Below are 21,325 nucleotides of genomic sequence, written 5' to 3'. Positions count from 1 at the left end.
GCCCCCTTAAAGCCTTTCTAATGTCCTTTACAGCCCTCTCTCCACTGTTAATCTCAGGCAAGTGATTTACATTCTTACATGATAGATTAGTTTTACTTTTTCAAGAATTTCCTACAAATAGCCTGTATTCTTTTTGGTCTGCTTTTTAAAATTAGCATGAACTATTTGAGACTCATCAATGTTGTTGCATATATCTGTTAACTTGTTCTTTCTTTTTCCTTCTGAGTAGTATTCCATTTTATGAATATACCACCCTTGGTTTATCCACTTGCCTATTGATGAGCATTTGGCTTGTATCCATTTGGGGGCTGTTATGAGTAAAGCTGTTATGGACATTTGTGTATGAGTCTGGGTGTAGTGCTCCTTTTTTAAATTTCTTAAAATTACCCAATGAATTTTATTACATTTATAGTTGTACAATGAACATCACAATCCTATTTTATAGCATTTCCATCCCAAACCCCCAGCCCATCACCCCACCTCCCAACCCGTCTCATTTGGAAACCATAAGTTTTTCAGTCTGTGAGTCAGTATCTGTTCTGCAAGAAGTTTACTGTGTCCTTTTTTAAGATTCCACATGTCAGTGAAAGCATTTGATGTTGGTATCTCATTGTATGACTGACTTCACTTAGCATGATAATTTCTAGGTCCATCCATATTGCTGCAAATGCTGTTATTTCTTTCCTTTTAATGGCTGTATATGTGTACCGCATCTTCTTTATCCACTCCTCTGTCAATGGGCACTTAGGTTGTTTCCATGTCTTGGCTACTGTATAGAGTGCTGCAATGAACACTGGAGTACATATATCTTTTTGAGTCATGGCCTTCTCTGGATAGAGGCCCAGGAGTGGGATTGCTGGATCAAATGGTCATTCTGTTTTTAGTTTTCCAAGGAATCTTCATACTGTTTTCCACAGTGGTTGCACCAATTTACAATCCCAACAGTGTAATAGGGTCTCTTTCCTCTACACCCTCTTCAGCACTTATTGTTTGTAGGTTTTTTGATGATGGACATTCTGGCTGGTGTAAGGTGGTACCTCATAGTGGTTTTGATTTTCATTCCTCTAATAATGAGTGATGTTGAACATCTTTTCATGTGCTTTTTGGCCATCCAAAGTATGTATTCTCTGGGGAATTGTCTGTTTAGATATTCTGCTCATTTTTTGATGGGTTTTTGTTTTGTTTTGTTTTGTTGGTCTTGAGCTGCAGAAGGTATTTATAAATTTTGGAGATTAATCCCTTGTCAGTTGCTTCATTTGCAAATGTTTTCTCCCATTCTGTGAATTGTCTTTTTGTTTTGTTTTGGGTTTCCTTTGCTGTGCAGAAACTTTTATGTTTAATTAGGTTCCATTTTTTATTTTAGTTTTTATTGTCATTACTCTAGAAGGTGGATCTGAGAAGATACTGCTGTGGTAAATGTCAGAGAGTGTTTGGCCTATGTTTTCCTCTAAGAGTTTGATAGTGTCTGGTCTTATATCTAGGTCTTTAACCACTTTAAGTTTATTTTTGTGTATGGTGTTAGGGAGTGGTCTAATTTCATTCTTTTTCATGTGGCTGTCCAGTTTGCCCAGCACCACTTATTGAACAAGCTGTCCTTTCTCCATTGTATATTCTTGCCTCCTTTGTCATAGATTAGTTGGCTGTAGGTGTGTGGGTTTAATTCTGGGCTTTCTATCTTGTTCCACTGACCTATATTTGTTTGTGCCAGTACCATGCGGTTTTGATGATTGTTGCTTTGTAGTATAGTCTGAAGTCCAGGAGCCTGATTCCTCAAGCTCCATTTTTCTTTTTCAGGATGTCTTTGGCTATTCTGGGTCTTTTGTGCTTCCAAAAAAACTTTAACAAACAAACTTTATTTTGTTCTGTGAAAAATGTCCTTGGTAATTTGATAGGGATTGCATTGAATCTGTAGATTGTCTTAAGTAGTATAGTCATTTTGATAATATTGACTCTTTCAACCCAAGAGCATGGTATGTCTTTCCAACTATTTGTGTCATCTTTGTTTTCTTTCATCAGTGTCTTATCGTTTTCAGAGGTCAGGTCTTTTGTCTCTTTAGGTAGGTTTATTCCTAAGTATTTTATTTTTTTCAATGTGATGGTAAGTGGGATTGTTTCCCTAGTTTCTCTTTCTGATCTTTTGTTGTTAGTATATAGAAAAGCCATTGATTTCTGTGTATTAATTTACTATGCTATGACTTTGCCAAATTCATTGATGAGCTCTAGCAGTTTTCTGGTAGCATCTTTAGGATTTTCTAGGTGTAGTATCGTGTCATCTGCAAATAATGATAGTTTTACTTCTTCCTTTCCAAGTTGGATTTCTTTTATTTCTTTTTCTTCTCTGATTTCTGTGGCTAATACTTCCAAAACTATATTGAATAGTAGTTGTAAGAATGGACATCCTTGTCTTCTTCCTGATTTCAGCAGGAATTCTTTCAGCTTTTTACCTCTGAGAATGATGTTAGGTCTGGGTTTGTCATATGCAGCCTTTATTATATTGAGGTAGGTTCTTCTCCCACTTTCTGAAGGGTTTTTATCAGAAATGGGTGTTGGATTTCATCAAAGGCTTTTTCTGCGTCTATTGAGAGGATCATATGGTTTTTATTCTTCAGTTTGTTAATGTGGTGTATCACACTATTGATTTGCAGATATTGAAGAATCCTTGAATCCCTGAGATAAATTCCACTTGATCATGATGTACAATCCTTTTAATGTATTGTTGGATTGGTTTACTAGTATTTCATTGAGGATTTTTGCATCTATGTTCATCACTGAAATTGGCCTGTAATTTTCTTTTTTTTGTGGTATCTTTGTCTGGTTTTGATATCAGGATGATGGTGGTCTCATAGAATGAGTTTGGGAGTATTCCTTCCTCTGCAATTTTTTGGAATAGTTTCAGAAGGATAGCTGTTAGCTCTTCTCTAAATGTTTGATAGAATTCTCCTGAAAAGCCATCTGGTCCTGGACTTTTGTTTGTTGGAAGCTTTTTAATCACAATTTCACCTCCGGTACTTGTGATTTGTCTGTTCATATTTTCTATTTCATCTTGGTTTAGTCTTAGAAGATTGTACTTTCCTAAGAATTTGTCCATTTCTTCTGGGTTTTCAGTTTTATTGGCATATAGTTGCATGTAGTAGTCTCTTAAGATCCTTTGTATTTCTGTGATATCTATTGTAATTTCTCCTTTTTCATTTCTATTTTTTATTGATTGGAGTCCTCTCTCTTTTTTTCTTGTTAAGACTGGAGAAGGGTTTATCAATTTTGTTGCTCTTTTCAAAGAACCAACTTTTTGTTTCATTGGTCTTTCCTATGGTTTTCTTCATTTCTATTTCATTGATTTCTGCTCTGATCTTTATGATTTCTTTCCCTTCTGCTAACTTTAGGTCTTGTCTGTTCTCTCTCTAGCTGCTTTAGATGTAAAGTTAGGTTGTTTACTTGAGCTTTTTCTTGTTTCCTGAGGTAGGCTTGTATTGCTATAAACTTCCCTCTTAGAACTTCTTTTGCTGCATCCCATAGGTTTTGGAGTCTTTTATCATTGTTGTCATTTTCTTCTAGGTATTTTTAAATTTCCTCTTTGATTTCTTCAGTGATTCATTGATTGTTTAGTAGCATTTTGTTTAGTTTCCACGTGTTTGTGTTTTTTGCAGTTTTTTCTTATTGTTGATATCCAGTCATATAGCGTGTGGTCGGAAAAGATGCTTGATATGATTTCAATTTTCTTAAAGTTACTGAGGCTTGGTTTGTGGCCCAGAATGTGATCAATCCTAGGCAATGTTCTGTGTGCACTTGAGAAGAATGTATATTCTCCTGCTTTTGGATGGAATGTCGCATAAATATCTATTTAGTCCATCTGGTCTAATCCTTCACTCAGGGCCTGTGTTTCCTTGTTGATTTTCTGTCTGGATGATCTGTCCATTGTTATAAGTGGGGTATTAAAGTCTCCCACTACTATTATGTTATTGTCAACTTCTCCTTTTAAGGTTGTTAGCAGTTGCCTTATATATATTGAAGTGATCCTACTTTGGGTGCAAATGTATTTATAATTATTATATTTTTTTCTTGGATTGATCCTTTTATCATTATGTAATGTCCTTCTTTGTCTCTTATAGTATTCTTTAAGTTCTATTTTATCTGATATGAGTATTGCTAGTCTAGCTTTCTTTTGATTATCATTTGTATGGAATATTTTCTTCCATCCTCTCATTTTCAATTTGTATGTGTCCCTAGAAGTGCAGTGGGTTTCTTGAAGACAGCATATATCTGGGTCTTGTTTTTGTATCCATTCAGCCAGCTTATGTCTTTTGGTTGGGGAATTTAGTCCATTTACATTTAAGGTAATTATAGATATGTATGTTCTTATTGCCATTTTATTAACTGTTTTGGATTTTTGTTGCTCTTTTTTCTTTCCTTCTTTTCTTCTCACGTCTTGTGGTTTGATGACTATCTTTAGCGTTGTATTTTAGTTGATTTTTCTTATTCATGTGTGTATCTACTGTAGGTTTTTCATTTGCTGTTACACTGAAGTTTTTATATAGGAGTCTATTTATGTATGAAATTGTTTTAAGTTTTTGATCTCTTAATTGCAAGTGCATCTCCAGTGCCCTCCATTTGTACCCTCCTCTTTTCGCAGTTTCTCATTTTGGTAGCATATTTGTGTGTGGATGATTTCCTATCTTTACTGTATATATAACTGGTGAGCCTTGTCATTTGTGGTATTTTTGTTTCTAGTTATGGCCTTTTCTTTTATGCCTAGAGAAGTTCCTTTAGTATTTGTTGCTGAATTCTCTTAGCTTTTGCTTGTCTGTAAAGTTTTTGATTTCTCCTTCAAATCTGAATGAGAGCCTTGCTGGGTAAAGTAATGTGGCTGGAGGTTTTTTTCCTTTCATGACTTTAAGTACATTGTGCCACTCCCTTCCAACCTGCTGAGTTTCTGCTGAAAAATTTGCTGATAACCTTATCAAGGTTCCCTTGTATGTTACTTGTTTCTTTTCCCTAGCTGCTTTCAATATTATCTCTTTGTCTTTAATTTTGGTCAGTTTGATTAATATGTGTCTCAGGGTGTTCCTCCTTGGATTTATTGTATATGGTACTCATTGTGCTTCCTGGATTTGAGTGAGTGGTTCCTTTCCCATGTTAGGGAAGTTTTGGCTATTATCTCTTCAAAAATTTTTTCTGTCCCTTTCTCTCTTCTCCTTCTGGCACCCACATAATATGGATGTTGGTGCATTTAGCATTGTCCCAGAATTCTCTTAGATTGATTTCATTTCTTTTCAATCTTTTATCTCTTTTCTCTTCTGCATCAGTGATTTCCACTAGTCTGTCCTCCACCACACTTATTCATTCTTCTGCCTGCTGTATTCTGCTGTTGGTTGCTTCTAATGAATTTTTTACTTCAGTTACCGTATTTTGCATCTCTGCTTGCTTACATTTTAAATTTTGTATTTCTTTTTCAATGTTTGCTGTAAATTAATAATCTTTGCCTTCAGTCTGTTTCCAATGTCTTGCCTCGTCTTCACTACCATCAATCTAAAAATGTGGAGGCTGATAATCTCCAGATCACTTAACTGTTTTTCTGATTTTTTTCTTGCTCTCTTATCTGAGTTATAGTTCTCTGACTTTTCACTTTTATAGGTTTTTGGTGTGGTCTCGTTTTTGCAGACCACAGAGTTGTAGCCTCTCTTACTTCTGATGTCTGCTCCCCTTGTGGCTGAAGTTGGTACAGCGGCTTTCTGTAGGCTTCCTGATGGGAGGGACTTTGCCTGCCCACTGGTAGGTGGGGCTGATCCCTCTGGTGGGTGGGGCTTTGTCTCTGGGTGAGATTAGATGGGGCTGTATGCCTGGGGGTCTTTAGGCAGCCTGTTTACTGATGGGTGGGGCTGTGATCCCACTTGGATTATTGTTTGGCATGGGGCTTCTCAGCATTGATAGGTGGAGCCAGATATTCCCAAAATGGCCACCTCTAGAGGAATACATGCTGATTAATATTCCCAAGAACTTTGCCTCCAATGTCTTTTCCTCACAATAAGCCACAGTCACCTCCTATTTTCCCAGAAGATCCCCCAAGAACTTCAGTCAGGTCCAACCCAGATTCCTATGGATCTCTGCTTTGCCCTGGGACCCAGTGCACATGAAAGCCTGCATGTGCCTTTTAAGAATGGGGTCTCTGTTTCCCCCAGTCCTATGGAGCTCCCACACACAAGCCCCACTGGCCTTCAATGCCAGATCCTCTGGGCGCTCTTTCTCCCAATACCAGATCCCCAGGCATGGGGACCTGATATGGGGCTCAGAACTCTCACTCCGGTAGGTGAGTCTCTGTGATACAGCTACTTTCCAGTCTGTGGGCTGCCCATCTGGGGGGTGTAGGGTTGCTTATATTGCATAATTGCCCTGCCTACGGTCTTGATGTGGCCTCCTTTTTGTCTTCTGGAGTAGGATATCTTCAAACATCTCTGTTTCTGGGCTATACTTTTGACAAAGATGTTTGCTGTTTTTGCTGATAGAGAACTTCTGAATGCACATTTTATACTGGTACATATTGAGAGTAGAATAAATTGTTAGTAGGAAGGATCACCCTTTCCAAATAAAATGAAGGCTTCTAAAAACAAGCAAACTTGGGATTCATGAAATTCTGGAACACCAGAAGAGGCAGAATAAATAAAATAATAGGCATGACTTTTCTAAACTTTGTGATGATTAAACATCAAGTTCCATTTGCTAAACAACTTGGAAAACCAGTAGAAATGTGAATTATAGCTCTTCCTCAATGAAGTAATAAAATAACATTGCCCAGATAGCAAATTTCAATAAAATTCATTTAAAATTGGAAAAGATAAGCCGATTTGGAAACTGCTGTTAATTATTCAACCAGCAAGGGCACTGAACATATATCTTATGTCCATCAGTGGTTTAGAATGATGAAGACATATGAGAGAGAAAATGAAAAGGTCTTTGCACTCAAAGAATTTATAACCTAGTTCTTAGTGACAATTTTGCTTCAGATTGGTAGATAAAAGCTTTAGGTGTTCCTTGATAACCTTCTTTCAAGAATCAAATTTTGTCAGAATCACAGGACTCTTTTAGATGATACAATGGAGTAATTAAACAATATTGAAAGCGTTTGCTTCAAATAAGGTCCATATTTTATTCAGTGAGTCCTGTTTGAAATATCTCAGTGTGGAAGAAGCCCTGACCAGGATTTCTTTACCCTCAAAAAGGAAAAATAACATTGGTTCTGCTGGCAAAGAACACATGAGATAATGGGCAACTGCACACCAAGGACTCTGATGTCATTTAGAAACAGATTTCCAAAGCATCAAAGAGATAGGCATTTAAACCAAACAATTAAATTGTAGGAAAACAACTTAAAAATAAAATTGACTACTTTTGTAATCTTGCTGGACATTCTGCCCAATCATCTCTCCTAATCCCTACATGGTCCAAACTGCTTCTTTTCTTTGCATATTTTGGAAGGAAAAAAATAATCATTTTTTGATGCCAAATTTTTGGTGAAAATTACCTAAAGACTGGTTTAAATCTACTAGATTTCTCATATGTAATCCTTATCCATGATCACTGCACTGAATGTAAATTGCACTTCAATTCAATAATATATTTATTGCACAAGTTTGAGGTACAATTCTCCTTGCTAGACATGGAAAGAAATAAACACATAAACATTAACCTATGTTTGATATCCAGATGCCCACCAGAGATAAGTCCATAAATTCTATAAAGTTGCATTTATACTGTTAAGATGTATCTGAAAGCTGCACTGTTGAATACAATGTTGTCAAAGTAAACTAATATTGATTTTTTTGTTAGTTTGTTTTGTTTTTGTTTTTGTTTTGGCCATGCCCATATCATGTGGAAGTTCCTGGACCAGGGAATGAATCTGAGTCACAGCAGTGACAGTGAAGATCCTTAACCCACTGATCCACCAGGGAACTCCCTTGTATTTATTTTTATCATTAAAAATAGAATGGGGACTGAAGGAAAAACACAGTTTTTAGAGCTTGCTCATTGTTTACATGCCATAAAAATTTATTTACATGTGTATAATATATGTATACTATATTTATATTCAGTTTTAGGACCTAGAAAATAGGAGGAGAACTTTTTCAGAGTCAATTAAAGAAATGAATAAACTTGGAGTTCCCTGATGGCTCAGCAGGTTAAGGATATGACATCCTCACTGCTGTGGCTCTGATCACTACTGTGGCAGGGATTTGATCCCTGGCCTAGGAACTTCTGTATGCTGTGGATGTAGTAAAAAAGGTTTCTGTGGGTTTTGTTTTGTTTTGTTTTATCTTTTTAGGGCCGTACCTGCAGAATATGGAGGTTCCCAGGCTAGGGGTCAAATCAGAGCTGTAGCTGCCGGCCTATGCCATAACCATAGTAACACCAGCTCCGAGCCATATCCATGACCTACACTGCAACTTGTGCCAATGCCAGATCCTTAACCCACTGAACAAGGCCAGGGATCAAACTTGCATCCTCATGGATATTAGTTGGGTTCCTAACCTGCTGAACCATAATGGGAATTACTACTTGATCTTTTAAAGGTTCAGAGACACTTTTAGTACTGTAGTATACCAATCTTTAGTGTTGTCATATTTATTTATTTATCTTCTTAGGACCACACCCACAGCATATGGACGTTCTCAGGCCAGGGGTCAAATAGGAGCCACAGCTGCTGACCTACACCACAGCCATAGCAACACTAGATCAGAACCGCATCTGTGACCTATAACACAGCTCACAGCAATGCCAGATCCTTAACCCACTGAATAAGGCCAGGGATTGAACCCGCATCCTCATGGATACTAGTCGGGTTCATTAATTGCTGAGCCACAACAGGAAGTCCAGGTCAGGTGTTGTCATATTTATATTTGTTTCAGAATTCTCTTATTATCTCTCTGCATCAGACTATGTTTATATCTAATCTTACACATAAAAATGGTCATTTTGCATTTATTTATTTAACAGTGCTCAAGAACTATGATGACCTCTTTTAGTTTATGACAATACAATTCTGCTATTTGCAAATAGTGGTAATAACAAGAGCTGACATTAACCCTCAAAAACCCTTACAAGTCAGATAATATTATTATTCCCAGTATACTGACAAGGATACTGAAAGAGAAGATGGAAGCTAAGAAACTTACTATTAAGTAGTTAGAGCCCAGCTAGTCCACATAAGGTAATAAATGGTAAGAACAGAATGACAGCATTGGATGGGTCATGACAGCTGCTCATTTCTATTGCGGAACACCAGAAGAAGAAAGACATCAATAGGCATTTATTTTATTTTATTTTGCTTTTTATTTTATTTTATTTTTGTCTTTTTGCCTTTTCTAGGGCTGCTCCCGCGGCATATGGAGGTTCCCAGGCTAGGGGTCTAATTGGAGCTGTAGCCGCTGGCCTACACCAGAGCCACAGCAATGCCAGATCCAAGCCGCGTCTGCGACCTACACCACAGCTCATGGCAATGCTGGATCCTTAACCCACTGAGCAAGGACAGGAATCAAACCCACATCCTCATGGTTCCTAGTCAGATTCATTAACCACTGAGCCACGATGGTAACTCCTTATTTTACTTTTTAGACCTGTACCCATAGCATATGGAAGTTCCCAGGCTAGGGGTTAAATCAGAACTTCAGTTGCCAGCCTAAGCCACAGTCATGACAAAGTGGGATCTGAGCCATGTCTGCAACCTACATGGCAGCTCACAGTAACACCAGATCCCCAACCAATTGAGTGAGGCCAGGGATCAAATCTGCATTACTATGGATTCTAGTTGGATTCATTTCCACTGCACCACACGGGAACTCTGCAAAAGGGATTTTGAATGGCATATGTAAAAAGCCAAGAGGTCTATAAGTTGATAGAAGAGGTCATGATGTGGTTTATATGTGGAATAGACTACTTGGTGAGTCCAACTGTGAGGACTATACTTATAAAGTGATAAAGGTAAGGTAGGAAGGATCAGAGCCCACCAGGAAGAACGTTCTTTTTATAATTCTGGACAGAAACAATGTTCTTTTAGTGTGCTACCACTCATTCTCTCTCCCTTTATCCACATAATCTCTTCTCCCAAACAATTATTCTTTGAAAAATTTTTAAAATATTTTATCATAATAAATAATAAGTATAAAAAAGTACAGAGAAGAACATAATATACACGTACCTATCATTCAACTTCATCGTTTGAACATTTTGCCTAATATTTTGTTCTAACATGAATTTTACTTGCTAATTTTAAAAAATTATTCTTTTCAATTCTATGCTAGATTAGACAGTTAAAATAGTATAAGGAACACAACTACATAACTTAAAGAGTATTAAAATGACTATTCATTATGCTGCAATAAGCCTAAAAGAAAAGACATTACTCCTATGTTAGCAGTTTCTGTATTTCCCTCTCTAATGTTGATACTTTAGCAGAGTATAGAATTCTAGGTTGGAAATAATTTTGCCTCAGGATTTTGAAGGCAGTGTTCCATGGCCTTCTGGCTTCTAGTGTTGCTGTTCAGACACCTTATGCCATGTCCTAATTCCTTATGTTTTGTGTGTAACCTGCTTTTCACCCTCTGTGGAAGCTCTATCTCCAGTGTTTTGAAATTTCACTATGCTGTCTCCTGGTGTGGGTTGATTTTTATCCATGTGCTGAGCACTCTGTGAGCCCTTTCAGTCTGGAAACTCATGAACTTCTGCTCTATGAAATGTAATTAGACTACTTTTTGGTGATTGTCTATGTTTCCTGCTCTTAATTTGAATTTTGGATGTGATGGGTTGGTGTCTTAATTAAAAAACATTTTTTTCCTCTCATTGTTTAAATCTCTTTGCCTTTTTGCTGTACTTTACTATTAAGTCCTCTTAATTTCTTGCTACTTTGTTTATAATTTCCAATGGCTCCTAGGAAGTATTAGAAAATATATGTGTCAGTCTCAGCCCCTGGTTCCAGGTGCAGAGCTCCTAAAACCCTTGTAATTTCCTAAGTGATAACAGCATTAGGACATCTCTGTTCTCATGAGGTGACTCTAGGAAAGACCAAGCTTTGGAATTTTCAGCCCTGTCCCCCACTTCTCTGGGCAGGGGAGAGATGCTGAAAATGGAGTCAATAATTGATCATGCCTATGTAAAGAAGCCTCCATTAAAAACTCTAGTAATACAGGGTTCAGAGAACTTCCAGGTTAGTGAACACATCTGCACCAGTAGCATAATATACCCCAACTCTACGGGGAAAAAAGCTCCTGCTCTCAGACTCTGCATGCTCTTCATATGAGCATCTGTCCATCTATATCTTTTATTATATCCTTTCCCAAACTGGTCAACAGTTTATATCCTTTCCTAAACTGGTCAACACAAGCAAGGGTTTCCCTGAGTTCTGTGAGCTGCTCTTGTGAAATAATCAAACCTGAGGAAGGATTCATGGGAACCTCCAATTTGCAGCAAAACTCGACAGAAGTTGTGGGTCACCTCGAGATGTACTACTTCCAATTGGCATCTGAAGTGGGGTGGGGCAGCCTTGTGGGGCTGAGGCTCTAACCTGTGGTATCTGACCCTATCTCCAGGTGGAATTAAGGTATTTTGTATAGGACACCCAGTTGAAGTCACGGAGAATTGCTTGATGTGGGTTAAAACCTCTACAAACTTGGTGACCAGAATGTCAGAAGAGATGTGTTCTATGTAAATAGTAAAGGAGAAAGATACAGAAGGAAAATAGGGTGATCTTTCTTATGCAGCTTCTTTGTCTCATCTGTTCTTTAGTAAAGCTTCAGATTCTTTTACAGAAGCATTATTTACCTTTCTGAATATATAGATAAAAATTTTTTTCTCCTCTTTATGTGGTCTTTGTCTTCTTAGAAAAGCTTTTTTTCCATTTCTTTGTTTTGATGTCTCTTTCTCATATTCTTTATTATCTCATAGTGATCCTTGCCTCATTGGCATTAAAAAATGGGGCATTGAAAAGGTGTTCAGAGTTCCATATTCATATCCAGTGTTTATTGATCCCAAGTTTATTTTAATATGTTTTAGCTAAACCATTTTATTGGGGAATCTCTAACATCTTGCCTATTGGTGTATTTTTATGAGAGCTGGAAAATCCCCTGGGAGAGATTCTTCCTTTCTCTTTTCTTGCCTTTGAAACCTGACTGCTATATGTTTCAGAGTCAGGAGGCTGTAGAGGGATGGTGGTATCTCAATAGTCAGCTTGTTAACATTTCATTTAATCCTTCTGCCTTCAGGTGGTACCCAGGTCTGCCATTAGCTGTGCCCTGAGCCCTTCAATCAAGAAACACTCTGTCCTATCCTCTCAAGGCTGTAAACCTCCAGGGTCCTGCTGTGTAGGAAAATGGCAATCTCCTGGCTACATAGAGCTGCAAGGCTCTGGGTACCTAGCTCCTCCTTTTTCAGGCCTGACTTAACTCCCACTTCCAAAATTACCAGATATTAGCAATGCTGAGATCTTAGTGACTTTGAATGTATATATTGGGTTGCTTTTTTCCCATACACTTTCTCTCTACTTTCACGTTAGAGTAGGAAGCTTCTTGAGGGCTACTAAATTCATCTAATTTTTAGAGTCTGATTTAGACTTCCCATTCTTTTTCCAATTAACCTCAAGTTTAGATGTGGATTTCATTTATCATGTTTGGGATTCCTTATGTCCTTGAATGTGAAGATTTGTATTTTTTCCCAATCCTAGAATATTCTACTAGTAGTTTTTATGTACACATAGCTAAATACAATTCTGGGGAATTTCTTTTGACTAATCATTCAACCCACTAACCCACCCTTCAGCTATGTGTATAAACTGCCTTAAACTGTATATAGAATTTCTAATTTTAGTCATTATACATTTTATTCCTAGACTCTTTAATTCTTTTAAAAATAACTAAACACACTAAGCATGCTTATTATCGTATATTCTGTGGCTTATAATTTCAGTAGCTTTGGCCTTTGCAGTTTTGATTCTTCTGTGGTGATGGCATTTTGTTTTCCTCTTGGTGTTTTCTCTGCTCAGAGTGGCTTGTTTTATTGTATGTTTTGAGACTTTTCATTTTTTACTGTTTTTTTTTTTGAAATTTACCTGTGAGAAGTCTTTGAGACCTGGATTTAAAATATCTACATTTTCTTCTATCAACACTACATGGGAACATCAACAACCTAGGACCACTTTGATGTAAATTTTTAGGTTGGGCATTTTAAGCCACATAGAATATAAATTCTGACCCTAACTTAGGTTGAGGACTCCCTTGAGGTTACACATTATCAAGGAAGAATTCCCACTCTCATACAGATTAAGACCAGGAGAGGCAAGTTTCTTCACTTTTCCTGTTTTTGTTGTTGTTGTTGTTGTTGTTGTTGTTTATTTGTTTTTTAGGGCAGCACCTGTGGCATATGGAAGTTCCCAGGCTAGGGGTGGAATCAGAGCTGCAGTTGCCAGCCTACACCACAGCCATAGCAATGCAGGATCCTTAACCCACTGAGCAAGGCCAGGGATTGAACCTGCATCCTCATGGATACTAGTCAGGTTCATTACTGCTGAGCCACAATAGGAACTCCCTATTTCTTTTTTTCCTATTTGTCCTATTGAGGGGAACAAATATCTGTTGTTATTGGGGCAGGGTCTTATATAATTATCTCATATAATTCAGTTTCTACACTGAATGGATCCTTATCACTTGTACTAAACTAAAACATCTAAAGCTCTAGATTCTTGAGGAGATCATAGTCTGCCATACCCTGTCCTCTCCCAAGAGTGGAGGAAATTAACTTTTTTTTTCTGTATCATAGCCCTATTTCATGGTTCACATTACTGTGCATCAGATCACATGAGTTTTAAGAAGAGATGATCTCTAACCTTAACAAGCTTTTCTCAAAAAGAGATTAAAAAAAAAACCTAAATACAAACATACAAATAAGTTACATTTAAATTTCAATATATGAATACATTTAAGCATAATGGAAAGAGAGATGGAGCTGACTGGGGTGGGGTGGAGTGGGGGTGCAGAAGTAAACATACAGAGTTAACTCTGTGGAGTGTACCCAGCCTGGCTGTCCTCATTTACCCCTCAGTTGCATGCTGACAAAACATTCACTCCCTCTGTTTGGTAGCTGGAACATTTTTAGCAGGCCTAGAGTCCAGACATGCACACATTTAGATCTCCCATTCTCCTCCTGATTGACAGTCCCTGAAATGGAAATCTCTGGAAATTTGGTCATTTCTGAGTCTGATGTCTCATCAGAAAAATGAAAAAGCAAAGCGTATTAGTCCTTTTTCCAGCCAGTGTTATTCAACTGCATTCCTCTACCACACAGCCTTGAAACTTCATGGTGCTAAGCATGGACTTTCCATTAACTCTAACGTTAATCTCTTTTTCAGCGATCCCCCCAGATAGTGGGGAATAGAATCACCATCTTTGGAGGCATAGTAGTGGAGTTAGCTACTTGTAGGGAAATAATTTTATCTATAGAAGAGTTGGATTATTAGAGGAACAAAGGGCATCTAATTTTTGCTTTTATTCCCTTTGCCTGATTCAGCTTAGCAGAGTAGCCCATGTCTGTAGGTGTGGATCTCTTTTCCTATTCTCCTTCTCCAGCATGCCTTTCCGTCTCCCATTCTAATTCTAGTGTGTGTGTATAATCTGATAAACTGAGTCTGTCATTTCCATGAAAATATAAAAAGGCCAAGTGTAACTAAGACACATATGGAAAACAAAGTAAGAGTTCTACCAGAATCACACAAGAAAAAGTGCAATGCAAGACGGATGAAGCTTCAAAATATCAGCCTCTAAGAAGGGAAAAGGAGGAAAATATTCAAAGGAAATTTCAGATTGTACTCATAAAATTTGGGGAAGTCTCTAGTAATAAGTTCTGAAATATATGCTATTTCCAACAAGTGTGATAAAATGCTTTGGATTTGTAGTTAAAAACAATCTGCATTGCACTTCTAACTCATTACACATCACAAGCTTGCTACATGTGTAAAATAGGTATATTATTCTAGAATCACTGTAGCAAACATCTCTAAAGTGAAAAGTATTGTTATTAAGCTCAGTCTCCTTTGAGATAAGACCAAGAAGAGTTTTAAACCAGTGAGCTTGATGGAAATTTTTGGCTAGTTTGTGAGAAATACTTCTACATTTTTGAGGGTTGACAGGTCAATAAAATGAAAATAAAATGTCCATTTTTAGATAATTTTGTAAAACATGTAAGTGGAAATTATTAAATGGATTAATGTCCATCTAAAAATGTAATGAAAAAAATTGTTTTATTTCCAATCATAGTTCAAGTAATTAGTAGTTGAAATGAAAATATCTCGTGTATTTCTACTAACTGCAATATTAACAAATACTTTCTGAATAGTTTCTTCACCACCAGCTGAGCATATGCAAAATTTTGTATGCATGCATTGCTTGTATTTGCATGCTACTATCAGGGGCACTTGTTCAAAGGCCACTGTCAACTGGACACTCTCTCCCAGACAAGTAGAGACATTGTAAGTGGAAGGCCATGCATATCCGCACAGTGACAAAAAATTGTTTGTGTGATTTACAAGCATGAAGTGGAACTTAATGTATTGTGTAATATTTTGGAAGTTTAAAATGTTGCTATTTCTAAACTCAGTTTGCCAAAATTGTCAAAACACTTGCTATTGGGGATTTTGTATAAAATTTCAAAATGGCTCATTTTGAGTTTTCAAGAAAAGCACACGTTCCTTCTTCAACAGTGAAAGTAACCCAACATTGTTATAATTAAATATTGCTATGTTTATAATACTTTATATGTTAATCATGTGCTGGCCAGCTGATGGTGAACTGGCTAGTATTTTTGAGTGAGGATGCCAAAAACAAAATTTCATAAGATCTTTACTTCTCAATGATAAAAAAACAATTTTTTTTTAATCAATTAAGAATGTAGGAGTTCCCATCATGGCTTCACAGTTAGAGAACCTGACTAGCATCTATGACGACTCGGGTTCAATCCCTGGCCTTGCTCAATGGGTTAAGGATCCAGCATCCGGCATTGCCTTGAGCTGTGATGTAGGTTGCAAATGGGGCTTGGATCCTGCGTTACTGTGGTGTGGGACGGCGGCTACAACTCCAATTGGACCCCTAGCCTGGGAACCTCCATGTGCCGTGGGTGTGGTCCTAAAAAGACAAAAAAAAAAAAAAAAAAAGAAAGAAAGAAAAAAGAAAGAATGTAGGGGGGATTTAAACATCAGGAATTTCTGATTCAAATAAATCTAAAATTCTTCTGAGGTATAAAATTATCATTTATGATCATTATTATTGATATTAAAAAAAGGTTGGCAGTGGTCTGGTTTATAAACTAGATTCCCAATCCAAATATCTTACGCCCAGTCTTCTCAGGTACAAACCCTAAAAGCTACCTGTTATATGGAATTTGTCACTGGTCAAATTCTGTGTACCTCCCGGTGGGATGCAATGAGGTATGTTATGTCAATGGTGCACTAGAGCTGGTGCAAAATGACACTTGAGAACCAATGTGGGTGTGTTTTCCAATGCCGCTTTAAGTGACGTCAGGCTGATGGTTTGAAATCAGCCATGGCAGGAGTAGCTATACGAAGGAAATTGGAAAACACTATAAGTCTGGTCTTCTCACCCTAGAGAGCCAGCTGTTAAACATTCACCAGCTTATCATCATTTAGGGGAAAAACAAGAAAAGGAAACATGGGTGTGGTATTAGCTGTAAGAAGGTAATGGAATTTGGAAGTGGAGCTGAGAGTGACTCGTCAGACAGAATTGGAAAATATTTTCACAATGTCATGTACTTGAAGAATATTTTAGCTTTGGTGAGATAAACTAGTTTTGTAAAATGTGGAAGAAGCCTACTAGGAATTTGAAGTAATAGGAAGTCCTGAGGAGTCTAGTATCTTTGTAAAAGGGATGTGCAATGTGATCAAATGCTATCTTATCCAGCACCTTGGTTCTGGCCTGCTGCAGATTATCCTGATTTGAACAAAAACGCCTTCCCTAGAACCTCAGCTAAACCTGGTGTGGAGGACCAAGATGTAGGATGCAGTTTGGTGTACACTTGAAAGTGAATGCATACACGTTGGCTGGTACAAAGTAATTACATTCTTCACTTGGTAGAGTCAACAAAAGTCAGCTTTCACTAATGGCAATAAAAAAAAAAAAGTTCTAAGATGTTATAATTTGACTCCAGTTGAGGTCCACAGTGGAAATTTACAAAGAAAAATTCATTCATATAGCTCATCTTGAATAAGTAATTTGATTGATTATATACACAATATAGAAACAGTTATTTTGTATATAGTATGAAACTGTAGGACATCATGGCTGTTACAAACATTTACAAGTAATGAACAGATACATATTCAAGTATGTGAAGCCACAATGATACACAGATGAAAAGTAGACCTATTCTTGTAACTACCATTTTATTGTTAATCAACATGCTGTATCCTCTTTCTTGGATTATTTTTATCTCCACATACTTATCACACTACATAACTTTCTGACTGTTCTTATATACCTATTTCCATCTATGAGAATGTGCAAGCCTATGTAGGCAAGGGCCTTTTCTATTTGTTCATTATCTTATTGCCACTGCTATGTCCTTTCATCACTTGGCACATGATAGAGAATAATTTTTTGCTGAATAACTGGATGAATTAATTAGCACAAAGACTGGTAAAGGAGTCCAAGTGACTAAAAACTTTCAGAATTCGAGTCTATTTGAGATTCCACTAACCATTACAATCAGAAATGGATAAGATGCACAGACAAACCTGGCACAAAAATGTTACTCATTTGTACCTAGTTTACTAAGCACAGAAAATATGTTTCAGATGTCACATCTCAACTTAGTATAATGAAGAACATATCTTGCAAACATTTTAGCTAATAAGAAATGATAATTTTCCAGAGAGCCAGGTGAAGTTATCATTAAACAATCTGATTTCAAAGAACAAAGTCATCCCTAAAAATCCTAAAGATTGGACACTTCTATTTTATTTTATTTTTTGGCTTTTTGGCTTTTAGGGCCATACCCACAGCATATGTAGGTTCCCAGGCTAGGGGTCCAATCAGAGCTACCCCAGAGCCATAGCAACACTGGATCCAAGCATCATCTGCAACCTTCACCACAAGCTCACAGCAATGCCACATCCTTAACCCACTGAGCGAGGCCAGGGATTGAACCTGAGTCCTCATGGATGCGAGTCAGGTTTGCTAACCGCTGATCCACAATGTGAACTCCAAGATAGGACACTTTTTAACAATGAAATGAAATAGGATGATTTTCCTTCCTTACGCTGGAGATCCACATTCTCACTGAGCGTTTCTTTGACAATATTTAAATGTGGTCTCAGGGAAATTTATTCCCACATAGATAGGCTTACCTTTTCAACAATTTTCCATATTTACTCACTCTTACCATTATTATATTACAAAGGAAATGTAGAAAATTATTTTAAACCCACTGTAGAAGCAGGTTAACAGAAAAGTGCTAATGAATTAGCAGACATGGGTTGGATAGTGGGAAGACAGCCGACCCAGATGAGTTCAGATTATCCAGATTCACAAGATATGTAAATTCATCAGAAAATAGCCTGTTTTTACTTGGATTTGACTATTTAAAACTAGTAGTTAAAGAAAAAAGCTATATTTCTATCTCTCTTTCAAACATGAGATTTTTAAAAGTTGAGTTATCTGTGTGTTTTTAGGGTTTTAAATTTCTAAATTATTAACAAAATGTCTCCATCAGATAGTCTGATGGTGAGTTCCTTGGAGGGCTTTGTCATCCTTAACATCTACTGTGGATCTGAGAACATAATCAGTTCTCAATAAATATTTATGAAATGAACATTGCATAACTGATTTAATAATGAAGTATCTTAGCAACCAGGCCTCTAACTTTGAATTCAGAGCTGGACCAGATATTTTGGTCCCTAAAACTCATTTTCTTCATTGAACTCCCTTTATTCTTTGCTTACCTTATGAGAGAAAAGTAGAATCTGGATCCAACAAAGTAAATAGAAATGCACAAAATAGCATTTTTAACATAAGAGACCATGTGACCTTTAAGAAGAGTCCAAGCTCCATTGACTGAAAAGTTTTCTGTGGGCAAAGCATTTTCTCAAGGTCAGGAGAGTTCAAAGAACACAGCAAACTTTGAGGAACATGCCAATGAATTTTGTAAAGTTGTTTGTGTGTGTTTGTGTGTGTGTGTGTGAAGACACAGGGCTTGGCTGGTCATTCTGATCTCCAGATGGTCACAGGATGCAGCCAGTAATGACCATGGAACATCCTGAAACAGATTATTAGTTTAATCAAGCAACATAGTCTCATTTGTTTGCTTAAAAGAGAGAATTCGTCAAAAATGTTAACTCTGTTCTCTATCATTCCACCTACCACCCCAGGCTAAGGACCATTGTTTTTCTTCTGGATCCTTGTAATGACTCTGTTTATTAAAAAAAAAAAGTTTATTAGAGTAAGTTGCTTTACAATGTTGTACCAATTTCTGCTATACAGCAAAGTGACCTAGTCATACATATATGTACATTCCCTCTCTTATATTATCTTCCAGCCCAGTCTATCCCAAGAGACTGGATATAGTTCACTGTGCTATACAGCAGCATGTCATCACTTACCCATTCTAAGTGTAATAGTTTGCATCTACTAACACCAAAATCCAAGTCCATCGCACTCCCTCCCTCCTCCCCCTTGGCAACCATAATTCTGTCCTCTATGTCTGTAAGTCTGTTTCTGTTTCATAGCTAGGTTCATTTGTGCCATATTTTAGATTCTACATATAAATAATGTGATATATGGTATGTCTTTCTCTTTCCAACCTACTTCACTTAGTATGAGAATCTCCAACTGCATTCATGCTGTTGCAAATGGCATTATTTTGTTCTTTTTATGGCTGAGTAGTATTCCATTGTATATATGTATCACATCTTCTTAATCCATTCATCTGCAGATGGACGTTTAGGTTGTTTTCATGTCTTGGCTAGTGTGAATAGTGCTGCTATGAACATAGGGGTGCATGTATCTTTTTGAGTTGTAGTTTTGTCCTAATATATACCAACGAGTGGTATTTCTGAATCACAATAGTGCTTTTTAATAATCCTGCTTCCCTGCAATCTATTCACACTGAAGCTGTAGAGATCACTTTAAAACTTAACTTGAATCCTGTCACTTGCAGCATTTGTAGTTAGAAAAAAATGCAAAAATCTTTACTAAAACCTACAAAGCCCTGTTTGATTAGGACTCCACCTTCTTCAGCTGTTTCTCCAGCACCTAACCATTTGACTCCAGCCACACAGAGTTCTTGTGGTCCTTCAAAATCCCCAAATCCCTCCTTATCTTAAGGCTTGTCCTGTGCTCTTCCTTCTCCATGGAACATGCTTCTCATTCATGATTTAGTACTGTCTTTACTATCCTAGACATCTCTTGAAGGGTTAGGAGGCAGTAGTTACTTTTACTGGGCTAGGCTGGTTAAGGGTTCATGACAGAGGTGATTCTCAAACTTGAAGATGAGTAAGCTTTCCTAGCCAGACATGTGGGATGAAAGTGGAATTGTAGCAGAGGGAACAGATTAGATAAAGATACAGATGGCAAGAAATATTCTACCCCATTTGGCATAGAAATAGCTCTGCCATTTGTTAAAATAAAGAAAATAGACTGAGAATGAAATTTTGAGAGATAGATGATCTCTGCTTGGACATGTTGAGTTTATCAGCAACTGCAGGATGGAGCTCAATAAAGAATAGGCAACTGGATATGTGGGGAAGAACAGTGAATGGATACATAAAAGGCAAGTAAGGATATACAGATCCAGGAGTTATCAGCATGTACCATTTCCTAGGAAATGTAGAGAAACAAAAATGCCAATATTTAAATAGCAGGCACCGGTAAAGAAGATAAGGAGTTCCCATCGTGGTGCAGCAGAAACTAATCCAACTAGGAACCATGAGGTTTCAGGTTCTATCCCTGGCCTTGCTCAGTGGGTTAAGGATTCAGTATTGCCGTGAGCTGTGGTGTAGGTCGCATACACAGCTCGGATCTTGCACTGCTGTGGCTCTGGCGTAGGCTGGCAGCAACAGCTCCAATTCAACCCCTAGCCTGGGAACCTCCATATGCCACAGGTGCAGCCTTCAAAAGACAAAAGACTATATATATAGTCAGAGAAGTCAGAGAAATTGTCTCTGGAGACAAGCAAGTGGAGAGTTTCAAGATAGAAGTGGTGGACTTCCTATCACAGAAACATAGGAAATCATTTGATTATGGTGAGGATGAAAATTAAATGATTTGGAAATAGGAAAATCTTTGATGAA

Source organism: Sus scrofa, chromosome 2 (assembly GCF_000003025.6).
Source record: "Sus scrofa isolate TJ Tabasco breed Duroc chromosome 2, Sscrofa11.1, whole genome shotgun sequence".
NCBI lineage: Eukaryota > Metazoa > Chordata > Mammalia > Artiodactyla > Suidae > Sus > Sus scrofa.
Note: the sequence above shows the minus strand (reverse complement) of the source record.